Source organism: Alexandromys fortis, unplaced genomic scaffold, assembly GCF_014885135.2.
Source record: "Alexandromys fortis isolate MF-2015 unplaced genomic scaffold, M_Fortis_MF-2015_v1.1 scaffold_22, whole genome shotgun sequence".
Taxonomy (NCBI): Eukaryota; Metazoa; Chordata; class Mammalia; order Rodentia; family Cricetidae; genus Alexandromys; species Alexandromys fortis.
This window is the reverse complement of record NW_026067900.1, coordinates 7817260-7840436: the sequence shown is the minus strand read 5'-3', so window position 1 is coordinate 7840436 and position 23177 is coordinate 7817260. Positions and strand designations below refer to the sequence as shown.

At 42.7% G+C, this 23177-nt stretch overlaps 1 protein-coding gene across 3 annotated transcripts in view; it reads right to left on the bottom strand.

Moving 5' to 3' along the window:
• The window catches only part of Wdr72 (WD repeat domain 72), a 187406-nt gene extending 171383 nt beyond the window's left edge, over positions 1-16023 (bottom strand). For all 3 annotated transcript variants that reach the window (XM_050125831.1, XM_050125837.1, XM_050125847.1), the window contains exon 1: positions 15721-16023. The gene's annotated coding sequence lies outside the window, so the exon portion shown is untranslated. The remainder of the gene's footprint in view (positions 1-15720) is intronic.
• Between the last annotated feature and the right edge of the window lie 7154 nt (positions 16024-23177).

Below are 23177 nucleotides of genomic sequence, written 5' to 3'. Positions count from 1 at the left end.
GAGAGAGAGAGAGAGAGAGAGAGAGAGAGAGAGAGAGAAGGCAGGTCCAAGAGACTCCATGTAGCTGCAGAAACCTCATTGGTAAACCATGAACCTAAAATATAAAATAATAGGAATGGGTTAATTCAAGATGTAAGAGTTAGGTGGTATAGGGGTTGTTGTTGTTTTATTCTGTTTTGTTTGTTTGTTTCGTTTTTGGTTTTTGAGATAGACTTTCTCTGTGTAGCCTTTGCTGTCCTGGAACTCACTTTGTAGATCAGGCTGACCTCAAACTCAGAGATCCACCTGCCTCTGCCTCCTGAGTGCTGGATTAAAGCCATGTGCTACCACTGCCCAGCAGGTGTTTTTATTTGTGAGTTAATTATAATACATTACTTTTATTTACAAAATAAACAAATCTGGTTATTGTGCACAAATCACCTTCATAAACTTCAAAAGGACAAAGGTTTCAAGGAGGAACGAACTAGCGGGCACTGTCACAAAGCTGGCTGTTGGTGGTAAAGTCCTGTTCCATGCTGGAAAAAATGAAACAGAAGCAAATTAAAGGATCCAGCAGAAAGACGGCGCATCTATACAGATCCTGTCATTTGTATAGTCCCTTAGAAACAGATGTATGAAGCAGCCAGAACCTGAGGGAACCTGAGCATCCTGCGTGCTTGGCATGGTCCTCACAGAACCTGAGCATACTGCATGCTTGGCATGGTCCTCGCAGAACCTGAGCATCCTGCGTGTTTGGTATGGTCCTCGCAGAACCTGAGCATCCTGCATGCTTGGCATGATCCTCACAGAACCTGAGCATCCTGCGTGCTTGGCATGGTCCTCACAGAACCTGGGGGAACCTGAGCATCCTGAGTGCTTGGCATGGTCCCCAAAGAAGTGGGTTTTCCAAAACCTGCCAGCTTACAGAGATTCAGAAAGCAAAAGATTTCTTGAATAAGACTACTAGAAGAAGACCACGTCATAGAAAAACCAAAGCAACAACAATCAATACATTTACTTAGTTGAAGGCTAGCCAAGGCAAATAAGAATAATGCACACATACACTCCTGTGTTCCACACTCAGAAGCATGATGTCTTCTACCTTTGGAAACATAACTACTCTCAAATTAATCCTTGGTCAACATCAAAGCAGAGTTCCTCATCAATACCAGTGAGTGGTTAACTGCTACTCAGAAAATTGTAGGACACAATACAGTCAGTTTACAGCAAGCCCATGGCCAACATCAATATAAATGGAGAGAAACTCAAAACATGTCCACCAGAATCAGAAACAAGACAAAGATGGCCACTCTCTCCATACTGATTCAATATAGTACTTGAAGTCCTAGATAGAGCAATAAGACAACTGAAGGAGGGGCTGGAGAGATGGCTCAGTGGTTAAGAGCATTGCCTGCTCTTCCAAAGGTTCTGAGTTCAATTCCCAGCAACCACATGGTGGCTCACAACCATCTGTAATGAGGTCTGGTGCCCTCTTCTGGCCTGCGGACATGCACACGGACAGAATATTGTATACATAATAAATAAATATTTTAAAAAACTGTTTTTTTAAAAAAAGACAACTGAAGGAGACCAAGGGGATACAAATAGACATACATACACACAAAAAAAATACCTAAAACACTCCTGAACAATAAAGTAATGACTGGAGGTATCACCATCCCTGATCTTAAATTGTACTGGAGAATTACAATAATAAAAACAGTATGGTATTTTGGCATAAAAAAGGAGATATCAATAGAATAGAATTGAAGACATAGAAATAAATCCATACATCTATGGACACCTGATTTTGATAAAGAAGTCATAAATATACACTGGAAATATACATTTTCAACAAATGGTGCTAGTCAAACTGGGTGAATGAATGTAGAAGAATGCAAATAGATCCATACTTAACCACTGTAATAGGAAGGCTCTAGTTTGTTCCCAGCTGCTTAGCCCCAAAATAATCACACAGAAACTGTACTAATTAAATTATTGATTGGCTCATTAACTCTAGCTTTTTATTGGCTAACTCTTACATATTAATTTAACCTATTTCTATTAATCTGTGTATCATCATGTGACTGTGGCTTACCCGCTAAAGTTCCCTTGTCTGTCTCCAGCATGGGTACATGGCATCTCTCTGACTCTGCCTTCCTTTCTCCCAGCTTTCAGTCCAGTCCTGCCTAGCTCTGCTCTGCCCTGCCCTACTCTGCTATAGGCTCAGAGCAGCTCTTTATTAACCAATGATATTCACAGGATACAGTGGGGAATCCCACATTGTCTCCCCTTTTCTGTTTAAATAAGAAGGAAGGTCTTAGCTTCAACATAGAAAAATTACATATAACAAAACAGGTATCAAGCAAGAATTACAGTTATATCTATTTTATCTTTTACCATAACTAAGGAAAACTTTATTATAACTATCTATTCTTCAATTCCATCAAAGACTCTAAAAGGATATAATATTATCTATGTAAACAGGAAGTGCATTATAAGCAACTTCCAAAACTCTAGAATTGACAGAGACATCTCGCTGCCTGGACAGTCATCCAAAGTTCTTCTGTATCATTGGGGCATCCGTTTTCAACCTACCCATAGTATAGGCCTATTGTATCTAGCAGACTTTTTCATAAATCAGGAAATTTCAAAGACAGTTCCTACTATATCGGCAATTTGTCAGTTACTTTCTTCTGTGTCCTGAAGAATATCTAGCAGACTCTTTCATGAAGTAGGAATCCTGAAGGACCATCTCTCACTTTTAGGCAAGTTCAGCAGTCATTTTTCTACTGGTTCTGCAGGTCCAGTTCATCAAACAGTTCAGACAAGAGCAGTTTCTTAACCAAATGGCTAACCAATGGGATTCTTGGATGCCCATCTCCCTCTCGAAATAATTGGTGCTGTCAGGAGATGTGTCTCATTGTCATGATAAGTCCTAAATTCTTAAAACATTTCAAATGCCATATTCTGTAGTCTTTAAAAGATTTGAAGAATATACTCCATATAGCCACAGTGGTTAGGTATAGAGCAAGGCACTAGGGAGGAGGATGAATCTCCCTATAAAGGGGAAATACAATAGACATTTATGGAAGGAATAGGAGTGGGTTAGAATGGGAGGATAAACCATGGAGGGAGAGAGGAGAGGGGACAAAGCAAAGGCATACAGGGAGGGACAACTAAAACTAAGGGCATTCTGAGTGAGTTGTATAGAAACCTAATACAATAGAATCTTCCTGAAATATATGCATACATGAAGGTGATCTAAATGAAACTGCCAAATAACAGTGGAGACAAAGACCCATCTGGACGTTTCTTAACCAAATGAAGCTTCCAGTATTGATAATAGGTTACATCTAGTCGAGTTCTTGGCCAAAAGGATCCTATGGACACCCACAAATAACTCAAGCTATTGCCAAGGCTACTGGTGGCTCTCCAGAAACTGATGGGTAGGCCCTATTGCTGAAGACAATACCAATATAACTCACAGAACATGGATAAGTTGAGCTGATGCCTACCTTGAGTCCATTTCTATGGACTCGTGCTCACAGAACTGGAAGAGGCATTCTGCACACTGCCTATGGTGAGAGGTAAACATCAGCCCAGCTACAAACCCTTCTGTCTACAACGGTGACCTGCCTACAAGATGCGCTGGTGCAATAGTGGCACAAAGCTTGTGGGAGTAACCAACCAATATCTGATTTGACTTAAGGCCCACTTCTTAAGATGGTACCCATACCCGATATTGCTTGGATGGCCAATAACCTGAGAGTAGACAGGCTAAGGAGCTAGGGAAACATCAAATACTACTGTTCTGCCAGAGGAACATAGCAATAAGATGATCCCTAATGACATTCTTTTATACTCAGAACCGTGCCTTGCTCACTCATCATCAGAGATGCTCCCTTCTGCAGCAGATGGGGACAAACACAGAGACCCACAGTAAGACAATACGCAAAGAATGAGAGTGCTTGGGACACTCAATCATAAAAGGAAATGTCTCCTCCAAATTCCTCCCCTCGAGGAACCCTGCAGATAAGGAGGTAGAACAAGGTAAGAGCCACAGGGGATGAAGGACACAAAGGGATCAAGGCCTTCCAGACACAACAGTGCTGACAAACATATGAGCTCCCAGAAACTTATGGCAACGTGTACAGGGCCTGTACAGGTGTACAGCAGATGGGGTCCTGGAACTTAAAGAAGAAATGCACACATGGCTCTGTCTCTATTCTGAACCCAGAAGTTATCTCCAGTTGATAGCTACTTGCAAATGAAAAATTAGGTTTTTTTTTTTCCCAGGAAGTCTCACTTAGGGAAACAAACCACTTTTAAGGGTAGGCTCTGTGTCTAGCAGTAGATGGCCAGAGAAAACAATCCCAATGACAATGGCATTTTTGGAGGTTCTTTGTCTCATGACATTGTCAGGGCTTTTTTTGGTCTTTCAGATCCTTCAGGTTTCTGGCTTTGTGTTTTTATGAAATTCCTGTGTGTGGGAGCATGAGCATGTGTGTCTCTGCACCTATATGTGCTTCCTGTGCTTTTTATTTGACTCTTTTTGTTAGGTTGTTTGGTTGGTTGGTTCTATTTCAGTTTGTTTGGTTTTGTTTCATCTTATCATCTTCTCTTTTATTATTATTCTTTAGATGTATATTTGTTTATTTTTATTCTTCTCTCATACATTACATCACTACTGAAGTTTCCCATCTCTCCATCCGTGTGTGTGTGTGTGTGTACCATCTGTCTGGTTGGTTTTTTAGAGAAAGACAGAAAGGAGGGTATGGGCCTAGATGGGAGGAGAAAGGAGGAGGAACTGAGAGGAGCAAGGGGGAGTCAAAACCATAATCAGAATATACAGCCTGAAAGAAATCTATTTTCAGCAATTACCTTAGGAGGTAATATCAATTAAGCAGACATGCAGATTAGTCTCTGCTCTTCCAATACTCATGATCCAGGACATGCAATAAAACGAACCAACCAAGAAATTGCCTCCCAGTTGTTGGAGAGATGAAGCTCCAGCTCTACAGATCCCACCTCTACCTGCTGAGTTACAGGGTTTTAGGAAGCGTTGCCTGCACACTTCACCTCTGCTTGTTAAGCTGCATAGCCACAGCACTCACAAAACTAAACAACAGCCAAGTGTGTTCTGTGCGGGCATTGTGAGAGGACAGGTGCTAGCGTGGGAAAAGAAACATGAGCAGCTCAGAGGAGCTATTTTTCAGACACACACGTTCATGTCTATTTAATCTGGGAGCAGTTCAGAGAACGACAGTCCCCACATTTAAACCCTCAGGCTTAGGCCTTAAGAGAATGCTGCTTTCTCAGGGACATTTTTTTTTTTGGTTGTTTGTTTTGTTTTAAATTGTGCTACATTTAATTATCCAAATATTTTATACTTAAAGCCATTTTTTAAACCTAAAACTACCTAGCACGCTACCTAGTCCATTTAAAAAAGATCTATTTCATTATTTTTAAATCACATATGTGGTGGGGGCGGGGGGAGGGGGCATACGTACTTGAGTGCAGTACCCATGGAAGCCTGAAGAGGCGCCAGACCTTCTGCAGCTGGCCTTACAGGGAGTTGAGGCCTATGGATGTGGGTGCTCTAACCAAACCTAGGTTCTCTGGATGAGCAGCAATTGCTCTCAAACCCTGAGCCATCACTCCAGCCCTGTGTCCATTCTTAAACCAAACAAATACTTATTTGTGCAGTTGCTGTGCAATTGTTGTATTGGGCTGCACAGAACAGGGAAAGGGGATAAACAAACTCTCAGCTCTCAATGTCCTTATTACTGAGTCACCCAGTGGTTAACTTTAAGTAAGCCTTTGTGTTGTTGGCAAAGCAGTTGTTTTTGTGTGTGTGAATTGAATAAGCCCATTTCAGTGTTGAGTCATATATTTTTCTCATTTCCTAGGACGATATGGAAAACAACTTGCCTAATATATTTGCTTAGGTTAACACATGGAAAATATGAAATTCGTCTATGTAAGAATAAATCTCTGGTTCATGTTGGGATGGACTCCCCTAATCCCATGAGCTCCTCTGCCCAACACCATAGTGTGGTCAGCACCATGTGAGCACTGCTCCCCTCAACTCCACAACTTAGGGTGAAATAAACTAATTATAAAATAAAACAGAATAAATTGCAGTCCATAAGCATATCCTTAGGAATCACACATGTCTACAGAGTCCTGACATATATATGCTGGCTTTCTTTTTGACAATGCACAATAAAACAGCACCCACTAACATTGTGTTTGTCTTGTGCTGCTGGATCACATGACCACAATGCCCTGTCACAGTGAGAATCGTTTCTCACCTTTCATTTCACCCCAGTTTTTTGAAACAGTGTCTCTTGTAACTCAGGCCGCCCTTCAGCTATTTCTGTAGCTGAGGCTGACTGAACTTCTGATCCCCCTGCCTCCACCTCCCAAGAGCTGGGATTACAAGAGTTAAGAAATCTTTGGCCACTGTACTATACTGAGCTCCCACTGCTGCCTTAAAACCCTGCTGTGGGGGCTGGGTAAATAACTCAGGTGTTCCGAGTATGTACTGCTCTTGCAGAGGACCCAAGTTCTAGTCCCAGCACCTACACTGGACTGCTCAACATAGCCTGCAATTTAGTTCCTAGCGATCTAATGCCTTCTTCTGGACTCTCTGGGAACTTGCACTTTCATGCATATACCCATACACACATATACCCCTACACACATACACACATATACTCATATACATATATGCACATATACCCATCTACCCACACACACACATATACACATATAGACATAAACCCATCTACACATACACACATATACCCATCTATATATACACACATATACACATATACTCATATACACATATACATATACGTACATATAACCATCTACCCATACATAAATATACACATATACCCATATAACCATATACACATATACACATATATACACATATACACATACACATATACCCATCTAACCATACACATATATATACATATACCCATATACACATACATATACACATATATACATACACACATATACACATACACACATCTATCCATAGACACATACATACATATACACATATACCCATATACACATATATACATACACACATATACGCATACTTTTAAAAAGTAACAGAAGTATTGAAAACATCCCGACACAAAGGCTATCCCATGTGCCTTTGTTTCAGATCCTTTCTGTCATTTAACAAGCAAAGTCATTCACCACGTGAGCATCCTCTTGTCACTTTAATACTCCAGCTTTGCCTTATTGTAGCTTACTTTTTTCTAAGTGTGCCATGCTAATCTCCTAGAATAACTTCCTTGTCTTGGTTCCAAGTTTCATTTTCTGCCAGCTCAATGCCTCCCTTATTAGTTCTCACTCTTTTTCTCTTCAACTGGCCTCTCTTCTCCCTGACCACTTAAAAGACTTACTGCATACCCTCTGTGTGCTGGAGGCTTTGCCGCCCTGTAGGGCTTCCCCCAAGAGAGACTGTCACACACCACCAGGAGTTTGCCCATGTCTGAAGAGATAGGTGCCCTGAATGTTTCTGGGGGCCCAGACACCATGTTTAAGCAAATTCAGTTGCCTGTGTGGAGACAACGAAGGCATGATGGTAGTTGGCGTAGAAGGGGCTTGCACAACTGGAATCTCTCATACCTGCTGAGAATCAGTTCCACCTTGTCTGCTGTAACAAAGTCAGTGTCTCCACCACTGCGTCCAGCCTGAGTTCCTGAAGCACAGGCATCTTCCAGAAATCTCAACAGCAGCTAGAAATCCAGCACGCATGATCTCCCACAGTAGGGTTCCCACTGAGGAAGGCATCTCTCCTCGAGTTGCCAGGAGCTAGTCTCTCACCCCTTGGCTCTTCCTCCACAAATATGTTTTCCTTAGGCTTAGCTGTCCCTTAGCCTTGACTCCTACATTGCATGGGGTTTTCCCCTCTCAGTTCCACACAAACCAGTTATGAATGTGAATCCACTGCCATTGAGTCCACTCCTTCTTCCCTGAGAGATGGCAGAGGGCAGCGGGCTACCTATTGGGAAGCAATTCTGTGTATAGTCCTAAACTGTGATTCTGGTGTTTTGTGTGTGTGCGATAGCTGGGACCAGGCTCCTTGGAAGCCTTTGAGCCCATCTCCTGCACTGAATGCTTCTACCTACACCTTCTACCTAGCAGGGTGCTTGGGGAAGGGTGGGCAGTGTGGAGATACAGGATTGTAACACAAATAAATGAACGTTGTCTTACTTAAATCCCTGATTGTATACCTGTGAGTGTTTATCCGCTTGTACGCATACACTTGCCTGTGGAGGCCAGAGGACAACCTCAGCTGTCACTCCTCAGGTGCCATAAACCTGTTTCCTTGACATCAGGTCTCTTGCTGACACACAGTTCACTGATAGGCTAATCTGGCTGAGGGTCTAACCCCAAGGTTCTGCTTGTCTCTGCCTCCCCCAAAGTTAGTTACAGGTTACAGGTGCTTTGGCTACACCAGGGTCTTTTAAAACCTCTCTCTCTCTCTCTCTCTCTCTCTCTCTCTCTCTCTCTCTCTCTCTCTCTCTCTCTCTCTCTCTCTCTCTCCCTACACGTGAAGTCAGAGAACAGCTTATGGGAGTTGGCTCTGTCCTTCCACCAAGCGGGTCCTGGAGATTGAACACAGGTTCTCCATCTTGCCAGCAAACATCTTTATCTTTACCTGTCCCTTCTTCCTTCAGTGGCTGTAGTGTCATAGGCCAGATAGCTTTCTTTCCTTTTTATTTTCCTCATGCCATCCCTTTAGGAAAAGATCTCCCTGGCCTTGGCTCGTCCCATCTCCCCTTCTTTGAGCACACATCCATACTTCAGTTGACTTTTCCTGTCTTTCTCAGTCACCAGGAAACCTTTACAGATCTGTCATCCGTGTTTACTAAATCCCAACTATCACTTGGACACTGGACTGGGGCGTTTCCACCTTTCCTAATTCATCCGCATGCCTGCCGTTTAGTATTTACTCTCAGGAGGAAGACAGCTGGGCGAATCTGAGTTCCCCGGTGAGGAATAATTATATCCTATGTCTGTCTGACGTCAAGACCCATCCCACTTCTCAAAGAGCTTGAGAGTGAAGGTTGAGACAGCATCATCTCCTGCTTAATCCACACGAGCAAGCCTGTGTTCCAAAGAAAAGGAAACAATGCAAAACAAATACAACTTAAGCTCAACCACAGGGTGACTGAGGTCCAAGCCATTCTTCAGTCTGAGGGTGTATCTACAAAGAGATTTTGTTTCTTCATCTACAAAACCTATTATTTACGCACTCAGAGTCAACAGTGTGGGCAGTGGTTCATTCAAAGTACCAGGTCTAACAAAAACAGGAGAAAACCTGTTGAAAGGGTGATCCTGCGTCCTAAGATCGTAACTCAGAGACGAGTTCCACACAGAGCGTGGGCTCCAGTTCGGAGTCCAGGAGCTGAGGAGCACCTTCAGGGCCGAAGAAGACCCAGCATTGTGCTGCTTTCTAACCTTGCCCAGCCTCTGCCCATTCCAAATCAGTCCCTGGCAAGTAGAACCCCTTGCCCTCCTCTGCTAGGTTCCTACTGACCAAAGAAGTCATTCTATAGCAACAGCCACAAATTCTGTCCCTGGGGCATAAATAAATGCTCAACTCCTGGAGTTCACGGGCCAATGAGGGCCTAAGAGGCTTCCAATCGATCCAACCCATTTTAACTAGCAAGAAACTACCTAGTAATAGCTCGTTTGTATTTCTTAGAGGAGGGACACCAGAAACCCTTATTTCATTCTCCACAATAATCAGAGGGCATGCGGCTAGGGCAGCACCATCTCCCAGCTGCTGGTTACATCAAAGGCTTGAAGCACAAATTCAATTTTATGATGTTAATCTTGGCCTGCCACTCAGAAATTTTCTCTGAGGGACATGATTTTTTTTTCCTCTGGATTTCATTTTAAGAATGATTTTTTTTCATCCTCAATCAATAAAGATATGTTTTCATCAAAAGACTCCATCTTGGCAGAATTCAATGGGCTACCTCAATCCCTTTTGGTGACACGGTATTAATTAAAATAGTTTGTGTTGCACCTCGGCTGGCAAAAGAGGCAGTGAAAAAAGCAGCTACTCAGAACACATGTTCTAAACACGGCAACACAGAGGCCAGAAAATAATTTGCTCCTTCTCCAGGTGACAGACATTAGCAATTCAAGGGTCATTCCGACTCACTTTCTGTCGCTGGGAAAAAGAAGGAAAAGAAGAAAAAGAGACTGCAGCTCTCTCTGTCAGTTTTGTTCAATAGCAAACCTAAGTGCAGGTAAACAGAATTCTCCAAATCGTGCCCTTCTGGGACCACAGGACCAGTAATTACCTCTGCACCCAGGGTGTGGTGGGATGGTCAGAGTCAGTTTCTCTTAGGCTAAATGAGTAAATGGAAAGATGAGAAGAACACAATGATTAAGGAAGTTCCTTCTCGGCTTTGAAATAAAGATTAGCATTGAATATGCTGTGTTCCTCAAAAGCAGGCATAGAGAATTATTTAAAGTTCCTCTCGGCTAAAAGAGGAGACAATTACAAAGTGTGTCACAAAAAGCAAAACATTTTGGATTCGATAGTCATGTAGAAAATGGGTGTTGACTGACCCCAATACACCTTTAGGTAGTTCCTGACTCAGTAGTCTATCAAACACTGAGGTGAAGCGTCCCTATTCTGAGGTGCCTGCAGATCATGAAACCTGTGTACCCCAAGGGATAAAAGGGCTGCAGCCTGGTTACCATAAGACACACAGAGAGCCAGAAATAGGGTGTATTTGGATAGCCTGAATGGGGAATGAGGAGGATTATTGGTGTGTGTATGTGGGGGGGGGAATCAAATATTGAATTATTCAGTTGGGGATTTATATCCAAAATTGAGAGACACTGTGGAACAATCTAATAAAATAGTTCATGACTGATCTAAGCCCCCCTTCCTAGTTCTGAACTTATCCATCTGCTGTAATCCTTGATAGCCTAAGGACAGACCTTCATCTGCAAGTGTTTAGAGAAAACTGTTTTAGATGAGACTTTCTTTGGTATTAAAAAAAGATAAAAAGCATCAAGTTGAAGGAAAACCTGTCCAGTCACAATAGACATTTAGTGAAGTCTGGTCTCAATGAAAAACCCCGCCTCAAAACGTAAGGTGAGGGGAGAAAGATAAAGACAATCAGTGTTGATTTCCGGGCTCTGCACACATGCGCGCGTATTTGCAAGGGCACCACATGCACACCTGTATGCACACGATCATATCCACATACCTGTATGTGCACCACACACACAAAACAAACATTTTCCGTGGGCTCAGCATCACCTTAGCATTCTGTTCAAATGAAGATTCCCGGGTGTCCCACTGGATGGAGCCTCTCAGGAAGAGTCCAGGAATCAGAATCTAGACTCGGGTTCCAGGGACATTTACACGTAAGCTGAGCAGTTTGACTCAGTCTTGGCTTGATTCTGTCTGGACCTTATGTATATCATCAGCACAATGAACAAATGTTCAAGTTAACTGATCAAATCAAAGAAGATGAACAAAGCGAACAAATGCTCCAAAAGAATAATTTTTACCTAATTTCTTATGCCAGATAGTCCTGGTCTGGTGAGAATGGAAACCCAGCCTGATCGAGGATTTTAGGAACTGACAGGGCTAATCTGAACCCTGCAGAACAATTTTTCTCAGAAATGAACAAAACCTAAAGTAATTAAATTCCTTTTTCTCTCTCGTGGTACCTACACAGTAGGTATAATTTTCCCACACCTTGCGGGGCATTGCAACAAAACTCTTTAATTTGAAATCATGTAGTCAGTCATAAGAGGCAGGAAGAGGCAATGCTGGGTGTTCATTTATTCAGCCAACTCGGACAAAGCTTGGGAGATGGGGGACTAAGGCATGCATACTCGAGCTAGAATTTAAAGGAAAAGACTTTTGTACTTAAAAGGATTTGGAAAGCTAACAATACCAAAGAGAAGTCAAGAGGGTAAAATTCCATAAGAATTCCCTCTTAAAATGTTCAGTTATCATTTTTAAGAATGAATAATGAATTCATTATTTCATCCTAAATAATGAATCTATTTTCTTATCAATACCTCTTACTTGACATTCGCCCTCCCCAACATTCACTTAAATAGCTCAGAAGGAAGTGGTGGGTGGGGTTTGGACTAGAGACACCATAGACTCACGTAGGAATGCAGATACTTTTTCTGGCAAGCGAACACACGCAGAATGGGAGGACCTTCTTTCCAACTCAGACTTGAAGAACAGGGGCAGGAGCAAGAGCAGTAAATACAGTTTTAAACTTTATTCCAAACTATACCAGCTAAGTTGTTTAGTAATCGGTTTTTAAAATACATTTTTACATAGATGTATATGTGTGTATATGCATGCCATATGTGTACGATGATGGAGGTGGGTCTTGTATCTTATCTGTTGCTTTCATTGGTTAACTAATAAAGAAACTGCCTTGGCCCTCATAGGACAGAAAATTAGGTAGGCGGAGTAGACAGAACAGAATGCTGGGAGAAGGAAGCTGAGTCAGGAGTCACCATGATTCTCCCACTCCAGGCAGACGCAGATTAAGATCTTTCCTGATAAGCCAGCTCGTGGGCTACACAGATTATTAAAAATGGGTTAGATTAATATGTAAGAGCTAGCCAATAAGAGGCTACAGATAATGGGCCAGGCAGTGTTTAAAAGAATACAGTTTCCTTGTAATTATTTGGGGGCATAAGCTAGAGCTAGCTGGCGACCGGGAGCTGGGGCGGCAGGGAAGCGGCTGGCCGCCCCTATTATTACAACAGTATGAGGGCCCCTGAAGGCTTGAGGAGAGTGTGGAATCCTCTGGAGTTAGAGGCAGTTATAGACTGACTTGGGTGCTGGGAACTGAACTCTGATCCTTTGGAAGAACTGAGCCATCCGTCCAGTCTGTGTTGGTCTGCTTGTTACGATATGCATGACAGAGAGTCATAAGTTGCATCTGGACTGAAGTGTGGAGTAATGTTTCACTGTGTCTAACCAGAGCAAGTGCTCTAGGGCGGGACACTGAGTCATGACACTTCACCCCCACAGAAAATCCCAGTGTGCATAACTTAGTCTTCCTACAGCCTCCCGAAGGCAACACCCTTACAGGAGAGATTCCGAAGTCGCGAGACTTCCCAGTTTGCATTTGAGGGCAGCAAAATCCAGAGGTGTAATAATAGCTGTAGTCAACTTAGGAAATGTTTGGAAGTCAGAGAGTGTATGTCTTAGCTGTGAAGAAGTATGAGAGGAGGCATGCTTCCCTGTTCTCCATCTTCCCTACACAGGTCAGTGTGTGGATATTCATCCCGAGAGTGTGACCAGGAGGTGTACACCAGAGCAAAGGGCAGATGGGGAAAATAGCTGGGCTGTGGCTATGCATTCTACTCTGCTGTGAAGCCATCTAAAATCACATCTGCTCCCTGGGATCACAACTCACCTCTAGCTCACGGGCAACACAGTCACCAATTATGAACTAGGACTCCTTCCTGGGCTTGCTTAAATGTTGATCATGCACGTGTAGGACTTGATAATTATTTTGAGACAAATTTTACCTTAATAAAAGTTTTCTTTTATTAAGACAAATTATGGTGACAAAAAGATCAGAAGTTCAAAGACACCCCCCAGCAGCATAGAGAATTTGAAGTAAGACTTGGCTACATGAGACCTTGTATCAAAACAAAACAAAAAACAACAATAAATCTCCAAGAATGAAAAATATCATGATAAAAAGAACACTGAAGAAATTGTTCCTGTTTGTTGAATGACAATTAATTGCAGACTCTGTACAGTTTGTGTTATAGCCTTCACCAATCTATAAGACATCTTAGGGAATATTATTCTCTCCAGCCAGGAGGAAATGAGACATGGAGAGAAAAAGTAATTAGTCTGAGGTTCCATCCGTCCTAAGCCCCATGCCCTTTGTCACCTGCAGAGATGTCCAGCATACCGGAACACCTTCTGGAACCAAGAGGAAAGTCCACAGTTCAAATTCTGCAGAGCAGTGATTCCCAGCACAGGACACGTGCGTGCTAAGAAGAGATCAAATACCCTTCCCGACAAGTCTTTATTCTGAAAATTAAGAGAAAACACACCCCTTACACAAACACACACACACACACACACACACACACACACACACACGGTAAAGACTTTTAAAAACCCCAGAGTAAATATAGGAAGGGACTTAATGGGACTTCAAGATTGAGCTGGAACTAGAACTCAAAACACAGTTCAGTTCTTTCCACCTGGTTCCTACCATAACCTCTGATTCTGCTTAATGGAGAGCAAGGTCCAGAAACCTTAACAACCGGAGAAAATAAAACATGCATTAAAAAAATGAGTCAGAGGGGTACTACCTACAATGTGCAGACAGAGCGGTTACGGGAACTGCCACTGTGAGTGATTATAAGTAACAGGAATAAGCAAATTGTCAAGATCTGGGATATTGGAACACAGCCGTCTTGAAACCTTGGGATGTCCTGATACAATACTTTCAAGGTGCCTCAAGAACTCTTTCTCAGGGAGATTCCGCATGAGGACCCCAGATTTTTCATGTCACCCTTGGGTAGACAGTAGAAGAGCCTTTACATGTGGAGAAACCTGGCAGCAAACATTGTCTTGAATGGTCCAATCTACAAATATCTACCCCCCCCCAAAGAAGCCGCAATATTGGCCTCCACACAGACAATCAATTTCTGTGGTTTTTAAAATTAGTCTTTTTAGAGCATCACGTGGAGGGCCACTTCCTTTCTCCTTTAGTGTACTCTTTACAGAGTTAGAGGCTGTTAGCACTGGAGGAACTAAAAGAAAGGAAGGAACTAATGGTGTAAAAGAAAGAATGGAAAAAAAGAAGACAAAGAACTCCAAGTACCTGTAAAGACTTGCTAGAAAATGTGTTTACTTTCTTCTCCCCTGGTGCTTGAGATTTCTGGAAGGTAGGCAGAGGGACTCGCTGACCCCCCACCCCTTTCGGAGGAGTTACCAACTGCTGACGACTTCTGGGTCAGAAAGAGGTAGTTTTAAGGGTGTGGCCCCTGCTGGACCCACGCTTCAGTGGATGGCCCCAACACACACACACACACACACACACACACACGTGTGTATCTGGGAAGCACAAATTGTACTTTGTGGATTATTTTTTAAAAAACGAAGACTAGAGGCTGGGAAGAGGAGTGGAATAGTGGGGTGGATTTGGGTGGGGTTACAGGAAGGGATGGGAGTGAATATGTATTATATAATATATAATTATGCATATATGAAATTCCCAAAGAATTAAATATGTGTAGAAAAATACAATTTAAAGGTGTGGGGATGTGGGGAGAGTTAAAGAAGATAGAGCAAGTGAAAACCTTGTATGTGAATAGAGTCAGGGGAAGAAGCCAGATAGAAAAGGGAGGTGAAAGATTCTAAATATTTGCATGAATTGAAAAATATTTCCCAAACTGACCTAGTGTCCAACGTCTGACCTTGAACTCCTTGGACAGACGACCTCCAGTAGGAGGAAGAAAGGGTTTAAGGCAGAGCCAAGCTCTGTGCAGACCATTGTTAACTGTACACAAAGAGCTGGAAGGAAGGAAGGCTGTTGGACAGGATTCACTGCCCTGGAGCGCGCGCGTCTTGCTTTCAGGTCACCTTACCGAGATTTCCTTAAAACAGGCAAGCCCCTGCCACCCCATATGATTCCACCTCTCCCCAGTCAAACTTACAAGAGACGGATCTTGACTGAGCAGATCTTCTTTAGAACGGTCTTGGCCACAGGTGGGAGCTATTTTTATCCCTGAGTCCCCCGCTGCCTTCAGCTGTCACAGCCAGCAGAAGCTCACCTCCACCGGTCGTTCTCCTCGCCACGGAACTAGCTGTAAAGTCCTAGAAACTTTCTCCACCGGAAAGATAAGTGTCCCAAAGCATCCAGGAGCAGGTTCCCAGTAAAACCCAACCAAGGTGGGGAAGGCTAAAGGCAGCTGTCCCCTGGCCCACCCAACAGATGCTCAGATTTCCAGAGAGGGAGGAGCCGGAGTAACGCCAAACCCGCAGGTGACAGGGAAGGGCTGGGAGGTTTCAGGTCGGACCCGCCTCCACCTGCCTGCCCCTCCCAGGCCGGCGCTGACCCAGCTAGCTCCGGTCCTGCCTGCTTCCCACTGCCCTCTCTCAGGCAGTGAACTCCCTGCCGCTGACCAGGGCCAATCCTTCCAGGGACTCTGCCGCTGAAATCCAAGGAATACAGGTGTCAGAGCACCAAGAACTTCGGTAAGGGGTGGGAGGGTTCCTCGGTGAGGGCCTGCTGTGAGACTGGAGTGCTGGGTTGCACTGTTTACACTGCTAAAGGGGCTAAGGAAACGCTCAGCCAGTAAAACGCTGACCTCACAAATGTGGGATCCTTAACGCAGTAAAAATGTCTAGCTTAGAGGCACACTTATAATCCCTATTCTGAGGAGGTGCAGACAGGCCAATCACTGCGGCCAGCAGCCTGGCTGAATCCCTGAATTGCAGGCTATGAGAGACCTTGTCAAAAAAAATTACCTAAGGTTGTTGTCTAGCTTACACACACACACACACACACACACACACACACACACACACACACACGGAAGAATGGCAGCCAATAGGGAGAGAGAGAAAGTAAAATTCAAGTCTCCAAACTAGCATCCCTCTGCGCCTGGGCTGTGAGTGGTCAAGCGCTTTGATTCACTGAGTGGGTTGGAGAAATGGGAGGGGCTCAGTTGTTTCACCTTTCAAACCATGAGGTCATGGCATCAGGAGACCCCTAGAAAGAGGAGGGCAGTAATTTTATCCCCTCCCTTCTCAATAATGCTAGTTCTCCTGTCGGCACCGGATAGGATGTCCTGCTTAGGAGGACTGGTTCCAAGGTTGTAGGAAAAGCCTTTATCTTCCTGTCTCAAAATTGTATTCTCTGCGCCTTCCTAGTTTCCTATCCTGGGTCCAGTTGGAGGCTCAGTTCCCCTCCCAGGCAATGCTGTCCCACAATCTACCCACAGAATTCCTCTGTTTGTATAATAACGGTTACCACAGCTTACTGTCACTGCCACACTGTGGCCCCGTAAAAGATGGGACCTGGAGCCCACAGCAGATACCTCAAACCTTGCTGAAGAAAGGCATGCATGTAGCCAGTCACTCACTGCTAAGGCCCCAGCCTCCTCTCTCCAGAGCCTCAATAACCTTCCATCATTAGTTCAGAATGCTAAGTATACATCAAAGTTATTAGGAATTCCACATGCGCCTCAGTCCCGAGCCTGTCTTCAACTTTCCGGGCAGAGCCCTCAGCTCTAGTTTTCACGGAGGCTCTGGCATATGGAAAGAACTTGGGGCTTAGTTGCTGTAGTAAGAGAGAGACCTGGCATAGTAATTTAGGGTTTCACACAATATCCTATTATGGTCTTACTCCATTAAGTCTAGTGCCTAGGGTCATGATATTGTCAGAACCAACAAGATAGGGTCCAGAAACGAAAAGCTTTTGGACTGAAGAAAGTATTGTAAAAATATAGTTTATAGACCAGGTGGTGGTGATGTCTGCCTTTAATCCCAACACTCGGGAGGCAGAGGCAGGAGGATCTCTGTGAGTTAAAAGTCAGTCTGGAAAACAGAGCTAGTTCCAGGGCAACGATGGCTACAGATAAAAATCCTGTCTTTTAAACAAACAAACAAACAAACAACAACAACAAAAAAAAACACCCTCCATTTGAAACGAGAGCTCCTTCAGTAGCACAGTCTGACCTCAAACTCAAATGCCCTGCTAAGCCCCATCCGAGAGCTGGAATTACAGATTTGCACCACCACCAAGCCCAGTCTGTTTAGTAGTGTTTGGACTAGTGTAGCGGTGGCAGTATCGAATTTTTCTGAACCCTGTGACCCTGAAAGGCAGCAGCAAAAAGTAAAGAAATATGTATAACTGTGTTCCAGCGAGAGCTTGCAGGGAGCCCCATCCCAAAAGGCATGAGGAAAAGTTGGAGAGGTCATTCTTGTTTGTACACGAACAGGCTAGTCAAGGGCTCTCCAAACCACCATTTGTCCTGTCATAAATAGGTAACTGGACATTTGTACCGACTGACCAATTTTGGAATACAACTTACTACATGCACTCGACCGTATTTTAACTCTCTCTCTCTCTCTCTCTCTCTCTCTCTCTCTCTCTCTCTCTCTCTCTCTCTCTCTCTTTTCTTGGCCCTTGAGCTTTGAGCACACTCAACGCAAACCTTCTCCCAACCCTATTCCCAGCCACTCTGGGAATAAGCTTCTCTTTTGTCTCCTGTTCTCACCATTTCTCCACATCCTACTCTTTCTGAAATTGCTTACCACCCCCCCCCACACACACACAGAAGAGACCTTTCTTGTTAAACATTTTAGAGGTTGGTGGATTTCGGGGTCAAAATTTTCTCACTAGTTAGCAACCAACAGAACAAACTGTCTCATTTACTACATACATTATATACATACTTCCTCTACATTCACCTCTCTGGTTAGTGGGCTCAAAGCGGTTCCCAGGCCTGGTTTGTGAGAGAGTTCTCCATCCCAACTCTTTTGTAAAAGCCTCAGGTATGAATAAGGCTGTTTGATCATGCCCCAAGCTATATGCTAGTCTCTGCTCAGGACACTGCTGCCACTGTGTTTCTAGCCATAGGGCACTCTCTTCTCTTTTCTCCTGCCTTCTGGTTCCATGTTCAAGATACTATAACTAAATAGCAGATCCGTGAATTCTGAACCACAAACCACGTTATAAACAATGCTATTTCTCCCTCATATAGACAACATTTCAAGATTTCCCTGAATTCTCTGAGAAACACTGAGTGTTATATTTTACACAAATACATTGTACTATATTTATCAAGTAGTCAGGTGGTCAGGATTGGCAGCAAGCATCTTTACCTGCTGAGCCATCGCACTGGTCTGAGTATAAGTTGATTTTCTAAGAGCCAATGCATTAAAAGAAATACACAGACAAGGAAGGAGAGAAAATATATCCCAACTTATGTCAACCAGAAATAGCCATGTTTAGCTGCACATATTGTAATGTTTTCTGCTTCTCTCTTTGCAAAAACATCTTTCCACGTGATTGTAGTATTGTGCAGGTGTAGTTTCTTTTCTTTCCATTGGTACATGAAGGATGAGACTGACAAAGACCTCCAGGGTTGTTATCTTTCATGACTCCTAAACAGATAGATTGTAGTATGACTGCTTCCTATTTACTGGGTCTTTGCTTCTAGTTTTTTTTTTTAAGGTAAAATATGCTGTGTTGGATATTTTCTTAGAAGAGATTGCAGCAACAGAATTGCTAAGTCAAGATGATCACCAGTTGATGTTGCTCTGTCTCCCCATTCATCTTCCTTGGTGTATTTGTGGAATCTTCTCCTTCTCAGCCTGGGGATTGAAGATGTTTCATAATATAATATGATAAATGACAATTAACTACCCCAAAAGGGAGTTTTATCAGCCCCCTAACTCCCTCCTTAATGATAACTTTGAAATTATTATTTGAAAATGTATTATTGTTTATATATGATTGTTTTAACTGCATGCATGTCTGTGCATCCCATGTGTACAGTGCCTGTAGAGACCAGAAGGGGGCATTGGATCCTCTGTGACTGGAGTTAACAGACTTTTATGAGCTGTCATGTGAATGCTGGGAACTTAACCTCTGAAAGAACAACCCGTGTGCTTAACTTCTGGGACATCTCTCTGACACCAATAATTTATTCTTTTAAAGTTGAACTTTTATGCTACCTGTTTGTCCCTTCAACATATGAAATTTGCGTCTATTTTTATTTTGGGAGTGTCTCAGTCCCACAGTGTTCTTTCTTTTTCACTCTCAGATGTCAGGGTCGCATGTGTGTGCCTCCAAGCGTGGGTCTAAACAGTTCTCTTCTTTAAGAAGTATCCTGAGTTACAAATATACCTCCTTTTCTCCCACTCTGTCAGCGAGGATAGCAAGATCATAATGCTTTATTTTATAATCCATTCATAGCAAAATTATTGGATGCAGGAAAGTGAGCTCAGGGACAAGTATTTCAGAGGAGCCTAAGTGTGTCACTTTGATGGTAAGATACTATCAGGTGTGAACTCTTATCTTTAAGCTCTGGAAGATTTTTGCACAATTAAATATATCTGGGTAAGTGGTAATATTATTTCTGGTGTATTATAACATAGAAGTGCCTGGAAATATTGCCCAAGAAAGTAATTTTGGCCAATTTTTGAAAAAATATAACATAATGGCGTGAACTCCTCCTTCTCTTTGAGTGTGGAATATATTTACTGTTTTCCTTTTATTTAAGACTATTTATTTATTTATTTATTTGTGTGTGTGTGTGTGTGTGTGTGTGTGTGTGTGTGTGTGCATTCAGGTACATGTGGAGACAACAGGGATTGAATTCTCTCCAGATTTTAAGTAAGAGGCAGTTGTGAGCCACTATGCTGAGAATCAAACCTGGGTCTTCAGGAAGCAGACAGTGCTCTTAACCACTGAGTGGTCGCTTCCACCCTCCTATAGCAACTTAATTCGTTACAGGAAACAATTCTAGCAGGCAAATGAACCAACTCTAGTGTGTCTGCAGGCTGGAGTGGTGCCTAGCAATAAACAGGAACAGGTTACTGATACACGCAGAAACTTGCCTGGACCTCATATGCCCTTCAGAAATGAAAACAAGAGGCTATACACCATCTAATTCCATTTTTCTGTTATCCTGGGAAAACAAGACTACAGCGACACAGAACAGATTAGCAGTTGGCATAGACATGGACTCATGTGGTAGTGAGACTGTTCTGTACTTTTAGTGCGTTTCTGGTTCCATGATTTATCTGCCACCATTCTCCATAGAACTGCATTCCAAAAGAGACAAACTCTACTGTGTGTGCATTTTGAAGAGCACCTGTAAACTTAAGGAACCTTCGTGTAACTGTGTAGAAGTAAACAAAGAGAACAGAATATGTTTCTTAACACAAAATATCAACTCAATAAAAGGGCAACTTTGAGGGATGCCATGGCAAGATGACATTTCACAGACAGTAGAAAACATACCTACTCTGTGCAACCTTTATCACATGTCTTTGGAACTGTTGGGAATGTGTGTGCCTCCGGTTATACTCGGTCTGTTTGAGCAGAGCCTTCCTTGCACAAAAGCTGAAAATACTTAGAATTCAGGAAGAGTCAGATCAGTGCTCTGTGCATTCTAGCCTGCCATTAGCTAAGTAACTATAAATAAACCACACAGCCTCAGACAGGTGATCATTTGGCTAGCAAGGGAGTCCTTGGTGACATGCCAGTCACATTCACACAAGAGACATGAAAATGATTGGCATAATTCTATTCCTACAAAAAGGCAGATAGGCCTGGTGTCTACTGTCTCTACCTCTATCTCCTCTCACCCTGTCTCTGTTCTTCCACTCTTCCCACCCCACCACCCCAAATAATAACTGTGAGTCAGGAGACACTGTAATAATGGGATCTGACTTCTGAAGACCTACAGACATGCCTGGAAGGAGGTGCCTCCTCTTCAGGGAAGATATACTTTGTAAAGTTTGAAGAATCCTAGGCATTGTGAACTTTTATTGACAGATTTTCACGTTAGCATTGAGACCAAGGACTGGCTTTGGATCCTGGCACCAAACAGTTGCCAAATGCTAAGATTATATAGATCTGGGATTCTTTAGCCTAGTGGGGGAACTGTTGGTAAGACACAGTCTTTGAAATATTTTAACATGCCTAGAGGAGCATCAAGCTCTCAACATATGAAAATGAGTCATGTATGTAGAAGAGAAATGTGTATTACTTTGAGTTATCCATCTTATATGCATTTATGAAATTGCCATAATATGTCCCATATAGATATATAAATTTTATATCTCAACACACAAAAAGTTCTAAATAAAATTACAAGTAAAATATAAAGAAAGGAATACAAGCAGTCAGTTTTTATTTTGCCAATTATTATCATTAAGAATAAAATAAATGGGGCTGGGCAGTGGTGGCGCATGCCTTTAATCCCAGCACTCGGGAGGCAGAGGCAGGCGGATCTCTGGGAGTTCGAGGCCAGCCTGATCTACAAGAGCTAGTACCAGGACAGGCTCCAAAGCTACAGAGAAACCCTGTCTTGAAAAAAAAGAATAAAATAAATGGGGTATCAATATATCTCAGTGAGTAAGGGTCCTTGCCACCAATAGTCACATGAGTTTGACCTATGGGACCCATACTGTGGAAGGAGAGAATGGACTCTAACCAGCTGTTCGCTGAGCTTTATGAGCAATCTATAGCACACACCTCCCATCTACCTGCAATAAACATATTCATAAATAAATACAATTAAAACTTTGTAAAGAGTAAAATAAGTGAAAAGACTTTAAATAAAAATCAAATCACACCACATATACACTATTGTGTAGTATCAGAGTGCCAGGGGTAATGAGCAGCTTCTAAAACCTTCCAGAGAGAGAAGACAGACTAAGGGTCACCAAAAAGAGAGTAGTAAGGTCATTACTAACAGCAGAAGGTCATTACTGCAGCCACACAGAATGCTAGACTAGAACATTGATGCCCATGTTATTTTGAAGGAAAATCAATCTTCAGAATAGAATTCTATATTCAGCTAAATTACCAACCAATGTTAACAATTTTTCTTCTTAAATATTTAAGAAAATCACCCACATGTTTTTCTAAGGCAATCACAAAGGACATTTAAATTCATGAAAAATAAGACAACATCCTATATAGGGAGAGTCCCTATGAGACTATGGTACAGGGAAAACCTAGTCTGAGATGCTTGACCAAAACCAGACAGTAGCAGTCTGGAGAGGAGAGGAAGAGGGAGGCACGAGAGCTTTCCTAGGAGAGAGAAAAGTGACACAGGTGGAATGCCTAATGTATGTGACTCAGTGCAGTGTACTGACAACTCAAAACAATACACATACTTGATAGTATTTAAAATAAAAGAACTTATAACAATGACATCTAACACATATGCACAGAAATTACCAAGTTACTGCTACTTGAAATTTACTAGAAGATTATCAGACATCCGTGGTTCTGGTTCAGGCTCTCAGACTCTTGGAACAGCATACCATACTATAATAGCTTGTAGAATTCTATGATAGAAAAATTTTCTTACCAAGATCTTTTGATGCCAGATTCAAGTGAACTCTGCTCTTTGGTAGGTGGGAT